Source organism: Mustelus asterias, chromosome 9 (genome assembly GCF_964213995.1).
Source record: "Mustelus asterias chromosome 9, sMusAst1.hap1.1, whole genome shotgun sequence".
Lineage (NCBI taxonomy): Eukaryota > Metazoa > Chordata > Chondrichthyes > Carcharhiniformes > Triakidae > Mustelus > Mustelus asterias.
Window position 1 is genome coordinate 117,930,477 of NC_135809.1, and position 14,517 is coordinate 117,944,993.

The following is a 14,517-nucleotide window of genomic DNA, read 5'->3' on the forward strand; positions in this document are numbered from 1 at the left end:
TAAACATTATAATGCTATAACCACTATCTCCAAAAATGTTCACCTAGTGACACTCAATGCATTTGACCCACCTCATTCCCCAGAATCTCCCCCCGTGGGTTCAGAAACATATTTTTGTCGAGAATTCTCCTGAACACGTTCTAAAGATTTCTGCAATTCCGTGCCCTTTAACTATTGCTACCATTCCAGCCCATATCAGGATAATTGAAGTCCCCATCGCAACTGCTCTGTATTTTTTGCACCTGCCTTTTCCATGCAGGTTTGTTCCTCTATATCCTTCCAACTAGTTGGTCGCCTATGAAATATGTCCGGCACTGTAATACCCCTTCTATTGCTTCTTGGATCTAATGAAATGGATTGTGTCGTTGATCCTTTTAGGACACCCTCAATCTCCAGCAGTTTAATATCTGCTCAATCAATACTCTCACCCTCTTTCTTCCTTTCCTTCCTTACCTTTCCTGAACAACCTCATATCATTTTGTTCTTTGCCGCACATACTGCATTCAAACCAGCTGTGTGCTTTCAAGTTGCAGCTAAGTCAGTGATGCGCGTTATCATACATGAGGCTTGATGCTCAGGAAATAAAGGCTTTTATTTGCTGTAACAAGGCAGCTACCAATTATATACACGATCCCAGACTGAGGGGTCCCAGCCAGAGCAGGGACCTTTATACCTCTCCCAGGAGGCGGAGCCCGACTGGGATGTACCACAATACTACAATACAAAGGTGTAGCAACCCCACCCTAACCCCAACAGCAACAAGTAGAACAACCCATCCCTAACCCAACAGCAACATATATACATACTTGTAGTACTGGCCAGACCCTGGCTCAGTACTATCCAGTGGGAACCAACGATGGTTCACCACAGTCAGCCATCCCTCAGCTGGAAGCACTCTCACCACCAAATCCAAAGATTTCTGGGTTTAAGTCCCACTCCTGGGCTTGAGCACAAAGATCTAGGCTGACAATCCAATGCGATTCTGAGGGAGTGCTGCAGAGGTGCGGCCTTTCAGATGACATCTTTATCCGAGGCCCCTCTCTATCCCCTCAGGTGGACGTAAAAGATCCCGTGATGCTACCTTGAAGAAGAGCAGGAAGCTCTACCCAGTTTCCTGGCCAGTATTCTCCCGAACATAACATCACAAAACCAGAGTAGATGGTGATTATCACATTGCTGTTTGTGGGAGTTTGCTGTGCATAAAATGGCTGCTGTGTTTCCTAAAATTCAAAAATGCTTCATTGCTTGTGAAGTTCTTTGGGACATCCCGAGGCTATGAAAGGCACTGGTCTTTCTTTCTACATAAACTTGAAAGATCTGCAGGTACATTGGTTATTATAAGATCATATATTACTTTACATTGATGCTTTCTCTTCCCATCCCACATAAAACATATTTTATCCTTTTCCTTCTGGGAATGTCAAGATTTTACAGCCATGTTGGTTAAATGATTGCTTTCATTCTGTCGGAGTGCTACAGGAAAGGTGTCAGGGCAGCATGGGTTTGGAGTGCCTTATAAATCACTGGATCATCAATTATCTCTGACTAGTGCATCACTGGAGGTTTACAAAGACTACCCAAAGACAGAGTGTCCCTGACCTTCCCTGTGTGCATATTATTAAGCAGTTTTACATGTTATTTAAAACTAGCTAAAAAAAAGTTCTGCTTTCCTGTCAATTACCAGAGATTTTAAATGTATCATTCCAATTGAGAGAAAGCTCACTTGGTGATGCTTTTCATCAGTGTCTCCCTGAATATCTTTTCTGGTGATCATTCCCTACGTTGAAAATAAAAATGCTGGAGTATATCTGTCATTGGTCTCAGAATAATCCATCTTATTTCTCAGAAAGGGACAAATCCTTTATGGTGCCCAACATTTTGAGTTGGCAACGTTCCTTCACTTTTGTGATAGCCTGAGATGCCATTGGCTGAGGAAATCCATTCGACCCATTTTAATCCAATATGATCCCACATGATCACAATTGCTTCATTTAATTGGTTACATCTCCACCATTCCAAGGCTGCGCGGGTTAGGTGAATTGGCCATGCTAAATTGCTCCTTAGTGTCCAAGATGTGTAGATTAGCGAGGTAAATAAGTGAGGTTATGGGGATAGGGCCTGGGTAGGATGATGTGTCAGAGAGTCGGTGCATGTTTGATGGGTTGAATGGCCTCATTCTGCGCTGTAGGGATTCTTTGATTCCGCCCTAAAGCCTGATCTAAATGCCACTGCCTGAATGAAGTAGACTCTTGTGATTTCAGCTCCAAAATTACTTCAATCTAGATTAAAGTAATCTAGATTACTTTAATGTAGTGTTACAGTCATAGCTAGGGTAGAGAGAAAGATCAACTTAATGCAAGGTAAGTCCATTCAAAAGTCTGACAGCAGCAGGGAAGAAGCTGTTCTTGAGTCGGTTGTTATGCGACCTCAGACTTTTGTATCTTTTCCCGATAGAAGCAGGTGGAAGAGAGAATGTCCGGGGTGCGTGGGGTCCTTAATTATGCTGGCTGCTTTGCCGAGGCAATGGGAAGTGTGTGAAACACACTTGTAAATCTGAAATCTACAGGTTTTTTTGCCAGCTGAGGTCTGAGAAGACGATAGAGTCAAGAGAGGTGGATGGAGTTAAGATCCTTCCATGGAGCGACCATAATCCCAATGGATGGTGGGACAGGTTTGAGGGGCTGAATGGCTTCATCCTGTTTCTGTGTTCCAATTGTGAATATGCCAGCTCTTTGAAAGAATTATCCAATTAATCCCATTGAAGAAGAGTTATATTGGGACTTGGAGTGGGATTTTCCATCCTCAATCTCCCCCTTGCTGTTTTGCGGCAGTGGAGATGGTCCACCACTGGCTGGTAGCAGGATCATCTAGTCCCACCGCTGTCAACAAGGTTTCCCGATGTTCATACTCTCTGCTGCTAGGGAACCCACGGCAGTGGGTTGCTCTCGGTGGGACTGGAAGATTCCATTGGCGGAAACAGCTGGAAAATCCTGCCTATTAACTTTTTGCCTCTCTCAACAGATGCTGCCAGACTTGCTGAGATTTTTCAGCATTTTCTGTTTTTATCCTATTTCCCTGTTAATTCTCTGTAGTCCTGCAGATTTGATTTTCACATTTAGGTATATATTCAATTCCCCATTACCATACTATTTAATATCTTTAATACCATCCTATAGGATTATCTCTTGGATGGCTCTTTTACAGGTCAATGAGTCGGTGTCTCCAGCCTGTACCCAGTAACTCAGACCCCTGTCTCTGAGGATTAGCCTCATGCCTGTCCCTGTATATGAGAAATGTCTGCATAACCTACTGAATCTTCCACATCAGTGAGAAAATGCCTAATATCTAGAGAAAGGGTTGCACTGAGGTTTTAAAGGTTGAGCGGTGATCTCATTGAAATATATAGAATTCGTAGAAGGTTTGACAGATATATGCGTCCCCTGGCTGGAGAGTCTGGTACTAGGAGGTCTCTGCACTCCCTCCATAGCAAGAACATCCTTCCTCAAATAAGAAGACCAAAACTGCATTTCGGGTGTGGCCTCACCAAGCCCCTGTATAACTGCAGCAAGACATTTCTGCTCCTGTACTCGAATGTTCTCTCTATAAAGGCCAACATACTGTTTGCCTTCTTTACCACCTGCTGCATCTGCAAGCTTACCTTCAGCGACTGGTGTACGAGGACACCCAGGTCTTGCTACACATTTCCTTCTCTTAATTTATAATCATTCAGATAATAATCTGTCTTCCTGTTTTTGCTACCAAACTGGATAACCTGACATTTATCCATATTATACTGCATCTGCCATACATTTGCCCACACACTCAGCTTGTCCAAATTACATTGAAGCACCTCTGCATCCCCTTCACAACTCACCCTCCCACCCAGCTTTGTGTCTCTGAAAATTTAGTTCCCTCATCTAAATCGTTTATATATATTGTGAATAGCTGGGGTCCTAGCACTGAACCCTGTGGTACCCCACTAGTCACTGCCTGCCATTCAGAAAATGATCCATTTATTCCTACTCTTTGCTTCCTGTCTGCCAACCAGTTTTGTATCCATCTCAATACACTACCCCCAATCTCATGCTCTTTAATTTTACATGCTAATCTCTTATGAAAGACTTTGTCAAAGCCTTCTGAAAGTCCAAATAAACCACATCCTCTGGCTCCCCCTCATCAAGGCTACTAGTTACATCCTCAAAGAATTCCAATAGATTTATCAAGCACGATTTCCCTTTTGCAACTCAACGCTGACTCTGTCCAATTCTGCCACTTTTACCAAGTGCTCTGCTATAAAATCTTTGATAATGGACTCTAGAATTTTCCCCACTACTGACATCCGGCTGGCTAGTCAATATATTTATTTCTCTACCTCCCTTTTTAAATTGTGACGTTACATTAGCCACCCTCTAATCTGTAGGAACTGTTCCAGAGTTTATAGAATCTTGGACGATGATCACCAATGCTTCCATTGTTTCTGGGGACACTTTCCTAAGTACTCTGGGGTACAGATTATCAGACCCTCGGGATTTATCAGCCTTCAATCCCATCAGTTTCCCTAACACCATTTCTCTACTAAAACTGATTTTCTTCACTTCCTCCCTCTCACTAAACCCTGTGTTCCCCAACATTTCTAATATGTTATTTGTGTCCTCCTTTGTGAAGACAGAACCAAAGTATGTATTCAGTTGGTCGGCTATTTATTTGTTCCCATTATAAATTCCTGTTTCTGACTGTAACATTTGTTTTCACCAATCTTTTTCTCTTCACATACCTATAAAAACATTTACAGTCAGTTTATATGTTCCCCACAAGCTTACTCTTTTACTCTATTTTCCCCTTCTTAATCAGTCCCTTGGTCCTCCATTGCTGAATTCTAAACTGCTCCCTATCCTCAGGTCTGTTTCTTTTTCTGACCAATTTGTACGCCTCTTCCTTGAATTTAATACAATCTCTAGTTTCCCTTGTAAGCCATGGTTTGGCCACATTACCCATTTTACTTTTGTGCCAGGAATAAACAATTGTTGCAGTTCACCCATGCGCTCCTTGAATGTTTGCCATTGCCTATACCACCATCATCTCTTCAAGTAATGTTTCCCAATCCACACCTCACATCATTGTAGTTTCCTTTATTAAAATTCAGGACCTTCATCTCAGAATCAATTATGTCACTCTCCATCTTGATGAAGAATTCTATCATGTTATGGTCGCTCATCCTCAAGGGGTACCACCCAACTAGATTGCCAATTATTCCTTTCTCATTAGACAATACCCCGCCGAGGATGGCCTGTTCTGTAATTGATTACTCAATGTATTGGTCCAGAAAACCATTCTGTATACAGAATTCCTCCTCTATGATATTGTGACTAATTCAATTTGTCCAGTTTATATGCAGACTAAAATTACCCATATTTACAGATGTTCCTTCATCGCATGCATCTCTAATTTCCTGTTTAATTCCATTCCCAACACCAACACTACAGTTTTGGGTCTATATACAACCCCCACTAATGGTTTTTTTGCCCCTTAATGTTGCTCAGCTCGACCCATACAGATTCCACATGGTCGGAGCTGAGAGCTTTCCTCACTATTGCGTTAATTTCCTCTTTAACTGGCAATGAACCTCCACTGCCTTTTCCTTTTTGTCTGTCCTTCCTAGGCTCAGGTGAAGTATGTACCTGGAGCTGGAGACATCTGTTTAATATAAACCTATATGTAGACAAGATTGGAACTGAAACAATGTTCTGTGAACATGACCAACAATGGATAAATACGGTGAGCATTTGAGATTTGGCAGAGTACTGTATTAGGGGTCTCGAAGACAGTGCTCTTCCTGCAAGATTGAATAAACGATTGTGACCTGTACCTGAGTCTCCTGCGATCAGTTTGTAGACATCCATTAAAACATGACTAATTAAGAAGCTGCATCCACGAACCCCATCCAATTAGGGATGGCAGCTGGATTCCAGCATTGGGAGATCCAATCAATGTGGCCAGTGAATCACGGTCTAACCAATGAAAAAGACCCCCATCAGGAGAGGCAGCAGTGGGCATGGAGTCATCTTCAGCGTGTCGGAAACAGCTGCCATTGGAGCAGGGCAAGCTTGAGTGGAAAAATCAGCCTCTATGAAGTGGTTGTAAGGGCATGTCTGCTGATTAGGGATAAATCCCGTTTGTGGATTAATGCCAACAAATAAACTTAAACCCTCAAATGAGTCACAGCTCAGATCTCCCATTGCGAAGTCACTTCCCATCCAGTTTTGGGCTCTTGTCACAGCAGGGATGGGGGAGTGGGGCTGCGCAGGGGGTTGCAGTGGAAGGTGCATGGGACACAAGAGGGTTGCACCATCAGTAAAAGTTTGTGGAGCCTGGAAAGCGGGAGAATCGAAGGTTCAGTACTCTCCTCATTTGGATTCCTTCCTCTCTTGAGTTAAACCCATTTGTCTGTTCTCTGGGAAAGGTGCTCAGAGGTGGGAACTCGTTGGGGAGCTCACCCAACATGCAACTCCCAAATTTCCTCCTGCTACCTCAGCTAAAGTTGTTTGGACAGGCCTGGGAAAATTCAATATCTACTTGAATTATCCTTTAAACATATCTGTCTAATGTTAAAGTTTATTTATTAGTCACAAGTAAGGCTCACATTAACACTGCAATGAAGTTACTGTGAAATTTCCCTAGTCGCCACACTCCGGTGCGTGTTCAGGTCAATGCACCTAACTAGCACGTCGTTCAGACTGTGTGAGGAGACCGGAGTACCCAGAAGAAACCCACACAGACACAGTGAGAACACACAAACTCCGCACAGACAGTGACCCAAACCAAGAATCGAACCTGGGTCCCTGGCGCTGTGAGGCAGCAGTGCTAACCACTGTGCCACCGTGCCGCCTCATTGTGCCACCATGCTGTCTACAATCTGGTTAAACAAATCCACCAACAGGTAAGGAAATAAACTGTGCTACTCATGAAGGATATATTTAGAGTGTGCCTGTATTCCATGCACTATGTACTGTGGGTATTACCATTGCTTGAAAACTGCGTCTGAGCCATTTTCTTCCTTCGCACTGGAATGTAATAATCAGTGTATAATACAATAGCTGGGGTTAGTTAAATAAAATGTGAAAGGCTGTATTAATGAACTCCTTGCTGTCCAAAACTGAATTTAATTTGCCATTGCGGGCTGCATAATTCAGAGCAGAAGAATAAATTATAGATGAAAACCCATCATATGTTTATAAATACACTAACATTAGCATTTCACTTCACCATAAATCTGCACTCGACAACATTGAAGCACAAGGAATGGAGCCCTGTAGAACAATGATATATTCTCTCACTGGCAGCCAAGAGTAGTGGCCCATTCATTGCCTTCAGTTATTCAAACTGTACTTCCTCTGCTGATGTCCCCTCATTTAAAATCCATTTTAATTGAAAGATGCTCAGTGCAGACACAGTGGTACATTTACTTATCCCAGTTATACATCACAGAGCACTGGAAGGAAATTGTTTAATCTGGAGAAACAGTTCATGGTGGTCACCACTGAACAGCAGCGTAATTACAAGATCAAATCTGTTATAAATGCACTCAGGGTGTTCTGTGACCTATCATCTCCTAATCTGCATAGTGAAGTATTGCTTCATAACTGTAAATTGCTGATTTAATTAAAACCAAGACCTTTCTGTCATTTAATTACAGGGAGAAAGGTTATTGCTTAAATGCAATTTTCCAAATGTGATTTCTTAACAGTTATTAACTGCTTTGCCATCATTTATTGTTTCTGATTTTCAATTTTAAAATGGTCTTGTGACAGAAGTAATGACTTTATGAAGAAGTCAATCTTGATGAGCAGAGCACTGCCATTTGTTTCTCAAACTAAAACGGATGGAACTTGATGTGAAAATGTCACAGTGGGAAATCCGCAGCTTCCTAAGGTAAAGTAATGGAGGATTCAAGAGTTTACAAGAGCACCTCATTACACAGCCGAACATTTCTACAATATCTGAGTCATTAAGGTTTGCCACTGGCACTCTCAATAATACTGACAATAAAACCATATAAAACTAAGGGAAAGGACAGGCTGCGATAGACTTAGCTCCCCCTTTCACAATTTAATATATTTCTTACCACAACAGCCGCTTACATTTATATAGCATATGTAGCACAGTAACACATCCCAAGGCACTCATTAAGTCTATTAAGACTACAGTAAGTCTATTAAATTACATTTTAAAAACATTTCTGAGCATTCAATTCACAGGAGCCAATGGAATTATTCCTGCACCAAAGAAAAGCAAGACAATTTCACCCCATTAGAGGATTCTCAAATTAAAATGATTTGCAGATTTTTTTCTAATTTCTTCTTTATTTTATCAATTCAGTTGACCATTCCCTAAGGAAGTTATGTACCAGGAGGAATGATAATAGTTGCAAATGAATTTCAGAAATTAACAACTCTGAGCCAGCTTCTTATGAAAACAAGCAAAGCCCTTCCCCCAAATAATGACCGCAAACCCCCAACCCACCAGGCTAACTTTTCCCCAGTCTGGAGTACAAGAGATACCGCCTCACCCCTATTAGTCCTGCCATGAGGCCTGTCACTCCCCTGAAGTGGTAATTAAAGGGATTTTTGTGTAAGGCAAGTGGAATTGAGGTAGAAGATCTATTATTAAATTATGGGACAGGTCTGAGGCTATATTCCTGGTTTCTTGGGCTGAGTTTTAAAATTACCTTCTGCCATATTGGAAGGTGGGGGTTTGTGGGGAGGCAAGTAAAATAAAGTGGGCTGCCAGCCCATCACCTTCTCTCACATCCATGACCTGTCCTCCATACTTCAGGAATATTGTGTGCAGTTTTGGTGCCCTTACCTGAGGAAGGATGGCCTTTCTATAGAGGGAGTACAGCGAAGGTTTACCAGGCTGATTCCGGGGATGGCAGGTCTGTCCTATGAGAAGGGACTAAGTCAGTTAGGATTATATTCACTGGAGCTTAGAAGAGTGAGAGGGGATCTCATAGAAGCGTACAAAATTCTAACAGGGTTAGACAGGATAGATTCAGAAAGAATATTCCAAATGGTGGGGGAATCCAGATCTAGGGGTCATAGTTTGAGGATAAAGGGTAAACCTTTTAGGACTGAGGTAAGGAGAATTTCTTTCACCCAGAGAGTGGTGGATCTGTGGAATTTACTACTATAGAAAGTAGTTGGGGCCAAAATGTTGTGTGAATGTGCAAGGAACAATACTTTTCACTGTATTCCAATACATGTAACAATAATCAATCAAATCAAATGAGTTCAAAGAAGGAATTAAATATAGCTGTTTGGGCTAAAGAGATCAAGGGATATGGGGGGAAGGCAGGTTCAGGATATTGATTTTGATGGTGGGCAGCTGGGGGTGGGGTAGTTACCTTGAGCGGTCCTCTGTTGCCATTGGAGCACAATCCTCTGCCACCTCCCCCTGCCAAAACACCACCTTTATCTTGCCCCCACCTTTACTAACCCAAATTATGCCCACCCAACATCCCCAGACTTAGCTGAAGTCGGGAGATATCTTCACTCCTTACTCGGGATTACGTGTAATCCCAGCACTGGCCATTGTTGACTTCTGGTGCTGCTAGGACTAAGAGCTGCTGGCCAATCAGATTGTCTGATAGCTCTCTCGGGCAGGATTTCCTGTCCCTGGCGGGCTGACGTCCCACTCTGACCCGATTAAGGCTGCCTCCGGTGTGTTATTGGCCTTGAGGTCCTCAACATCACTGATACCAGTCGTCAGCCAGTTTCATTCACTCCACGTGATATCAAGGAATGGCTGAAGGCACTGGATACTGCACAGGCTATGGGCCCTGACAATATTCTGGCAATACTACTGAAGACCTGTGCTCCAGAAGTTACTGCCCCACTAACCAAGCTGTTCCAGTACAGCTACAACATTGGCATCTACCTGGCAATGTGGGAAATTGCCCAGGGATATCCTGTACACAAAAAACTGTGCAAATCTAACTCATCCAATTACCACCACATCAGTCTACTCTCGATCGTCAGTAAGGTGATGGAAGTGGTCATCAGCAGCATTATCAAGTGGTCCTTGCTTAGCAATAACCTGCTCAATGACACTCAGTTGGGTCCCGCCAGGAACACTCAGCTCCTGCCTTGGTTCAAACATGGACAAAAGAGATTAACTCAAAAAGTGAGGTGAAAGGACTGCTCTTGACATCAAGGCAGCATCTGACTGAGTGCAGCATTAAGGAGCCCTGGCAAAACTGGAGCAGATGAGAATCAGGGGAACCTCCCCATCCCCCCAACTGGTTGAAGTCAAACTCAGCTAATGTTCTGGGGACCTGAGTTCAAGTCCTACCATGGTGGAATTTGAATTCAATTTTTTTTAAAAATCTGAAATTAAGGATCTACTCATGACCATGCAACCATTGTCGATTGTTGGAAAAATCTACCTGGTTCACTAATGTCCTTTAGGGAAGGAAATCTGACGTCCTTACCTGGTCTGGCCTACATGTGACTCCAGAGCCACAGCAATGTGGTTGACTCTCAACTGCCCTCCAAGGGCAAATAGGGATGGGCATTAAATACTGGCCAGCCAGCGACTCCCATGTCCCACGAATGAATTTTTAAAAATTGGTCTAACCCCTTGCGTAGTATCCCAGTTCACTTTAGCTAGCTCAGCTTTCATGCCCACATAGTTGCCCTTATTTAAGTTTAAAATACCACTTAGACCCACTCTTCTCCTTTTCAAACTGGATGTAAAAATCAATCATATTGTGGTCTTTGCTGCTTAGGGTTACCTTGACTCTGAGATTATTAATTAATCCTGTCACATTACACAATGTCAAGTCTAATATAAACTGTTCTCTGGCTGCTTCCAGAATGGCTGCTCGAAGAAACAATCTTGAAAGCATTCCATGAAAGCTTCGTCAAGGCTACTACTGATGATCTGACTTTTCCAATTTATTTGCAGATTAAAATGACCCATGATTATTGTTGTCCCTTTATCACGAACAGCCAATATTTTGTCTTGTATATTTTATGCTACATTGTGGTGACTGTTAGATGGTTTGTAGACCACTTCCACTGGTGACTTCTTTCCTCATCTCCACTCAAACAGATTCTACATCCTGATCTCCGGAACCAAGGATCTCTAACCATTACATCAATGCCATCCTTGATCAACAGCGCTACCCCTCCACCTTTAGCTAGCTTCCTATTCTTCTTGAATGTCATGTACCCCTCAATATTCAAGCCCCAATTCTTATCCTCCAGCAGCTAAATCTCTGTAATGTCTTTCATATCATATTTATTTAGTCCTATGTGTGCTATCGATTCATTTATTTTGTTACGAATGCTATGTGCATTCAAATACAGCGCCTTTAGTTTTGCCTTTTTGTTATCTTTGTAACACCTTGGCTGGAATTCTCTGACCTCCATGCCTGGCTGACGCTGCAAGCAAGAATGGAGAATTTGGCACTCAGCCAAACCTCCATTCACAGCAATGGGACTGGAGAATCCCAGCTGCGGGCAAGGTCAGAGAATTCCAGCCCTAGTCTCAACAATAAGAATCTCCAGCTCTCTGAGGTAGAGATTTCAAAAAATTCAGACTCCTCTGAGTGGAGAAATGTTTCCTCACCCGAGCACATAGTGATCAACCCATTATCCTGAGACTGTGTACTAGACAACCCAATCAGGGGAAACAACCCCTCAGAGCCTAGGCTGTTCATCGCTCTCAAAATCTCACATGTTTCGATTGATAACGGGATTGATAAAGTAAATGTTAACCAAATGTTCCCCTTTCTAGAAAAGTCAAGGACAAGAGGTCATAGTTGTAGAGCAAGAGGGGTGAGGTTCGAGACAAAGACAAGGAGAAGCTACTTCTCACAGAGGGTTGTGAATCTATGGAACTCACTGCCCCAGAGTGCAGTGGGTGCAGAATCAATCAATGGATTCAAGAGAGAGATAGATAAATATTTGATCAAAAGCCAGATAAGAGCTCTGGGGAAAAGGCAGGGAAGTAGAGTTAGGATGAGATGGAGATTAGCCGTGATCATATAGGATGGCGGAGCAGGCTCGAAGGGCTGAATTGCCTACTCTCGCTCCGAATTCCAATGTCCCCATATTCCTATGTTTTCATTTTTCTAAATTTAGGAAAGTATAGGACCATCCTATTCAATTTATTTTCTTTGCATAACCTTCTCATCCCAGAAATCAGTCCAGTGAACATCTCTTGCATCTATCTTCTCCTTTGCCTCCTCCTCACAGCCTGTTGTCCCACCTAGATTTGTAATTCAATCAAACTTGGATACATTGCACTCATCAAAGTCATTATTATAGATTGTAAATAGCTGAGGCCCCAGCATTGATAATTGTGGGACCCCACTAGTTACAGCCTGCCAACCTGAAAATGACCTACTTATTCCTACTCTCTGCCTTCTAAGCAACCTTCACTCAATGCTATCCCCTAACACCATATGCAACAACTTTCCTTGTGAGAATCATGAGGATCATAAGAACTAAGAGCAGGAGTAGGTAATTTAACCCCTTGAACCTGCTCTGCCATTTAATTCGATCATGGCTGATCTCATCTCGGCCTCAACTCCACTTACCTGCCTATTCAGCCCTTCAAACCCTTACTAATTAAAAGTCTGTCCATCTCCCTTAAATTTACAAAACGTCCTGGCATCCACCGTACTCTGAGGTAGTGAATTCCACAGACCCACGATGCTCTGTTTTAAATTTGCCAGCCCTTATCCTAAAATTATGACCTCTTGTTCTAGATTACCCTACAAGAGGAAACATAGGGCGGCACAGTGGCACAGTGGTTAGCACTGCTGCCTCACAGCTCCAGGGACCTGAGTTCAATTCCTTGCCTGGGTCACTGTCTGTGTGCAGTTTGCACATTCTCCCCGTATCTGCGTGGGTTTCCTCTGGGTGCTGTGGTTTCCTCCCACAGTCCAAAGATGAGTGGGTTAGGTTGATTGGTCATGCTAAATTACCCCTTAGTGTCCCAGGATGTGTAGGTTAGAGGGATTAGCGGGCGAAATGTGTGGGGTTGTGGGAATAGGGCCTGGGGTGGGATTGTTGTCGGTGCGGACCCGATGGCCGAATGGCCTCCTTCTGCACTGCAGAATTTCTATGATTTCTATGATGATCCTCTCCATGTCTACCCTGTCAATCCCCCTTATCATCTTGTTAGATGATAGATTTCCTCTCATTCTTCTAAACCTCAGGAAGTATAGACCTAAACTGCTCAATGTCTCTTTGTAAGACAAACCTGTCATCTCTGGAATCAATCTAGCGAACTTCCACTGAACCACCTCCAATGCAACTATATCATTCTTCAAGTAAGGGGACCAAAACTGTACACAATATTCTAAGTACAGGCTCACTAATGCTGTCTACTGTAGCAGCAACACCTCATTACTTTTATATTCTATTCCTTTAGCAATAAATGCCAAGATTCCATTTGCCTTCCTTATTACCTGCTGTACCTGCACCTTATCAAATTCCTTTTGAAAATCCAATACACATCCACTTGTTCCCCTTTAACCACCTTGCTAATTATATCCTCAAAAACATTAATAGATATGTCAACCACAATTTCCCTTTCAAAAAACCATGTTGACTGCCCAATCATATTATGATTTAAAATGTATTTATTAGTATCACAAGTAGGCTTACATTAACACTGCAATGAAGTTACTGTGAAAATCCCCTAGTTGCCACACTCCGGTGCCTGTTCGGGTGCACTGAGGGAGAATTTAGCATGGCCAATGCACCTAACCAGCACGTCTTTCAGACTGTGGGAGGAAACTGGAGCACCTGGAGGAAACCCATTCAGACATGGGGAGAGTGTGCAGATTCCACACAGACAGGCAGCACGGTGGCACAGTGATTAGCACTACTGCCTCACAGCGCCAGGGACCGGGTTCAATTCCCAGCTTGGGTCACTGTCTGTGTGGAGTTTGCATGTTCTCCTCCGGGTCCTCCGGTTTCCTCCCACAGTCCAAAGATGTCAGGCCAAATTGCCCCATAGTGACAGGGGGACTAGCTAGGGTAAATGCATGGGGTTATGGGGATAGGGTCTGGGTGGGATTGTGATCGGTGCAGACTCAATGGGCTGAATGGCCTCCTTCTGCACTATCGGATTGTATGATTCTATAACAGTGACCCGAGCCAGGAATCGAACGCGGGTCCCTGGCGCTGTGAGGCAGCAGTGCTAACCACTGTGCTAATCTTACCACTTAACAAATGATGAATTCCAGAATGGTCTGCTCCTCTGCTGTCAGCTCTATGTAATTGTGTGTAATACTTATATTGCTTTCATATTTTACATTTCAGCTTACAGTTTCCAAAATGCAACCGATCGTCAAGAACAGAGAAGAAAATTGAAGGGTTTCGCTTCAAATTCTTCCATATCAAAACCCCATGCAACAGCTATCACTGTTAAGTCACTACAGGGTGCACTGCGGACTAAGTATGGACATCTTGTGAGTAATGGACAATGCACTCAATGCAAGTA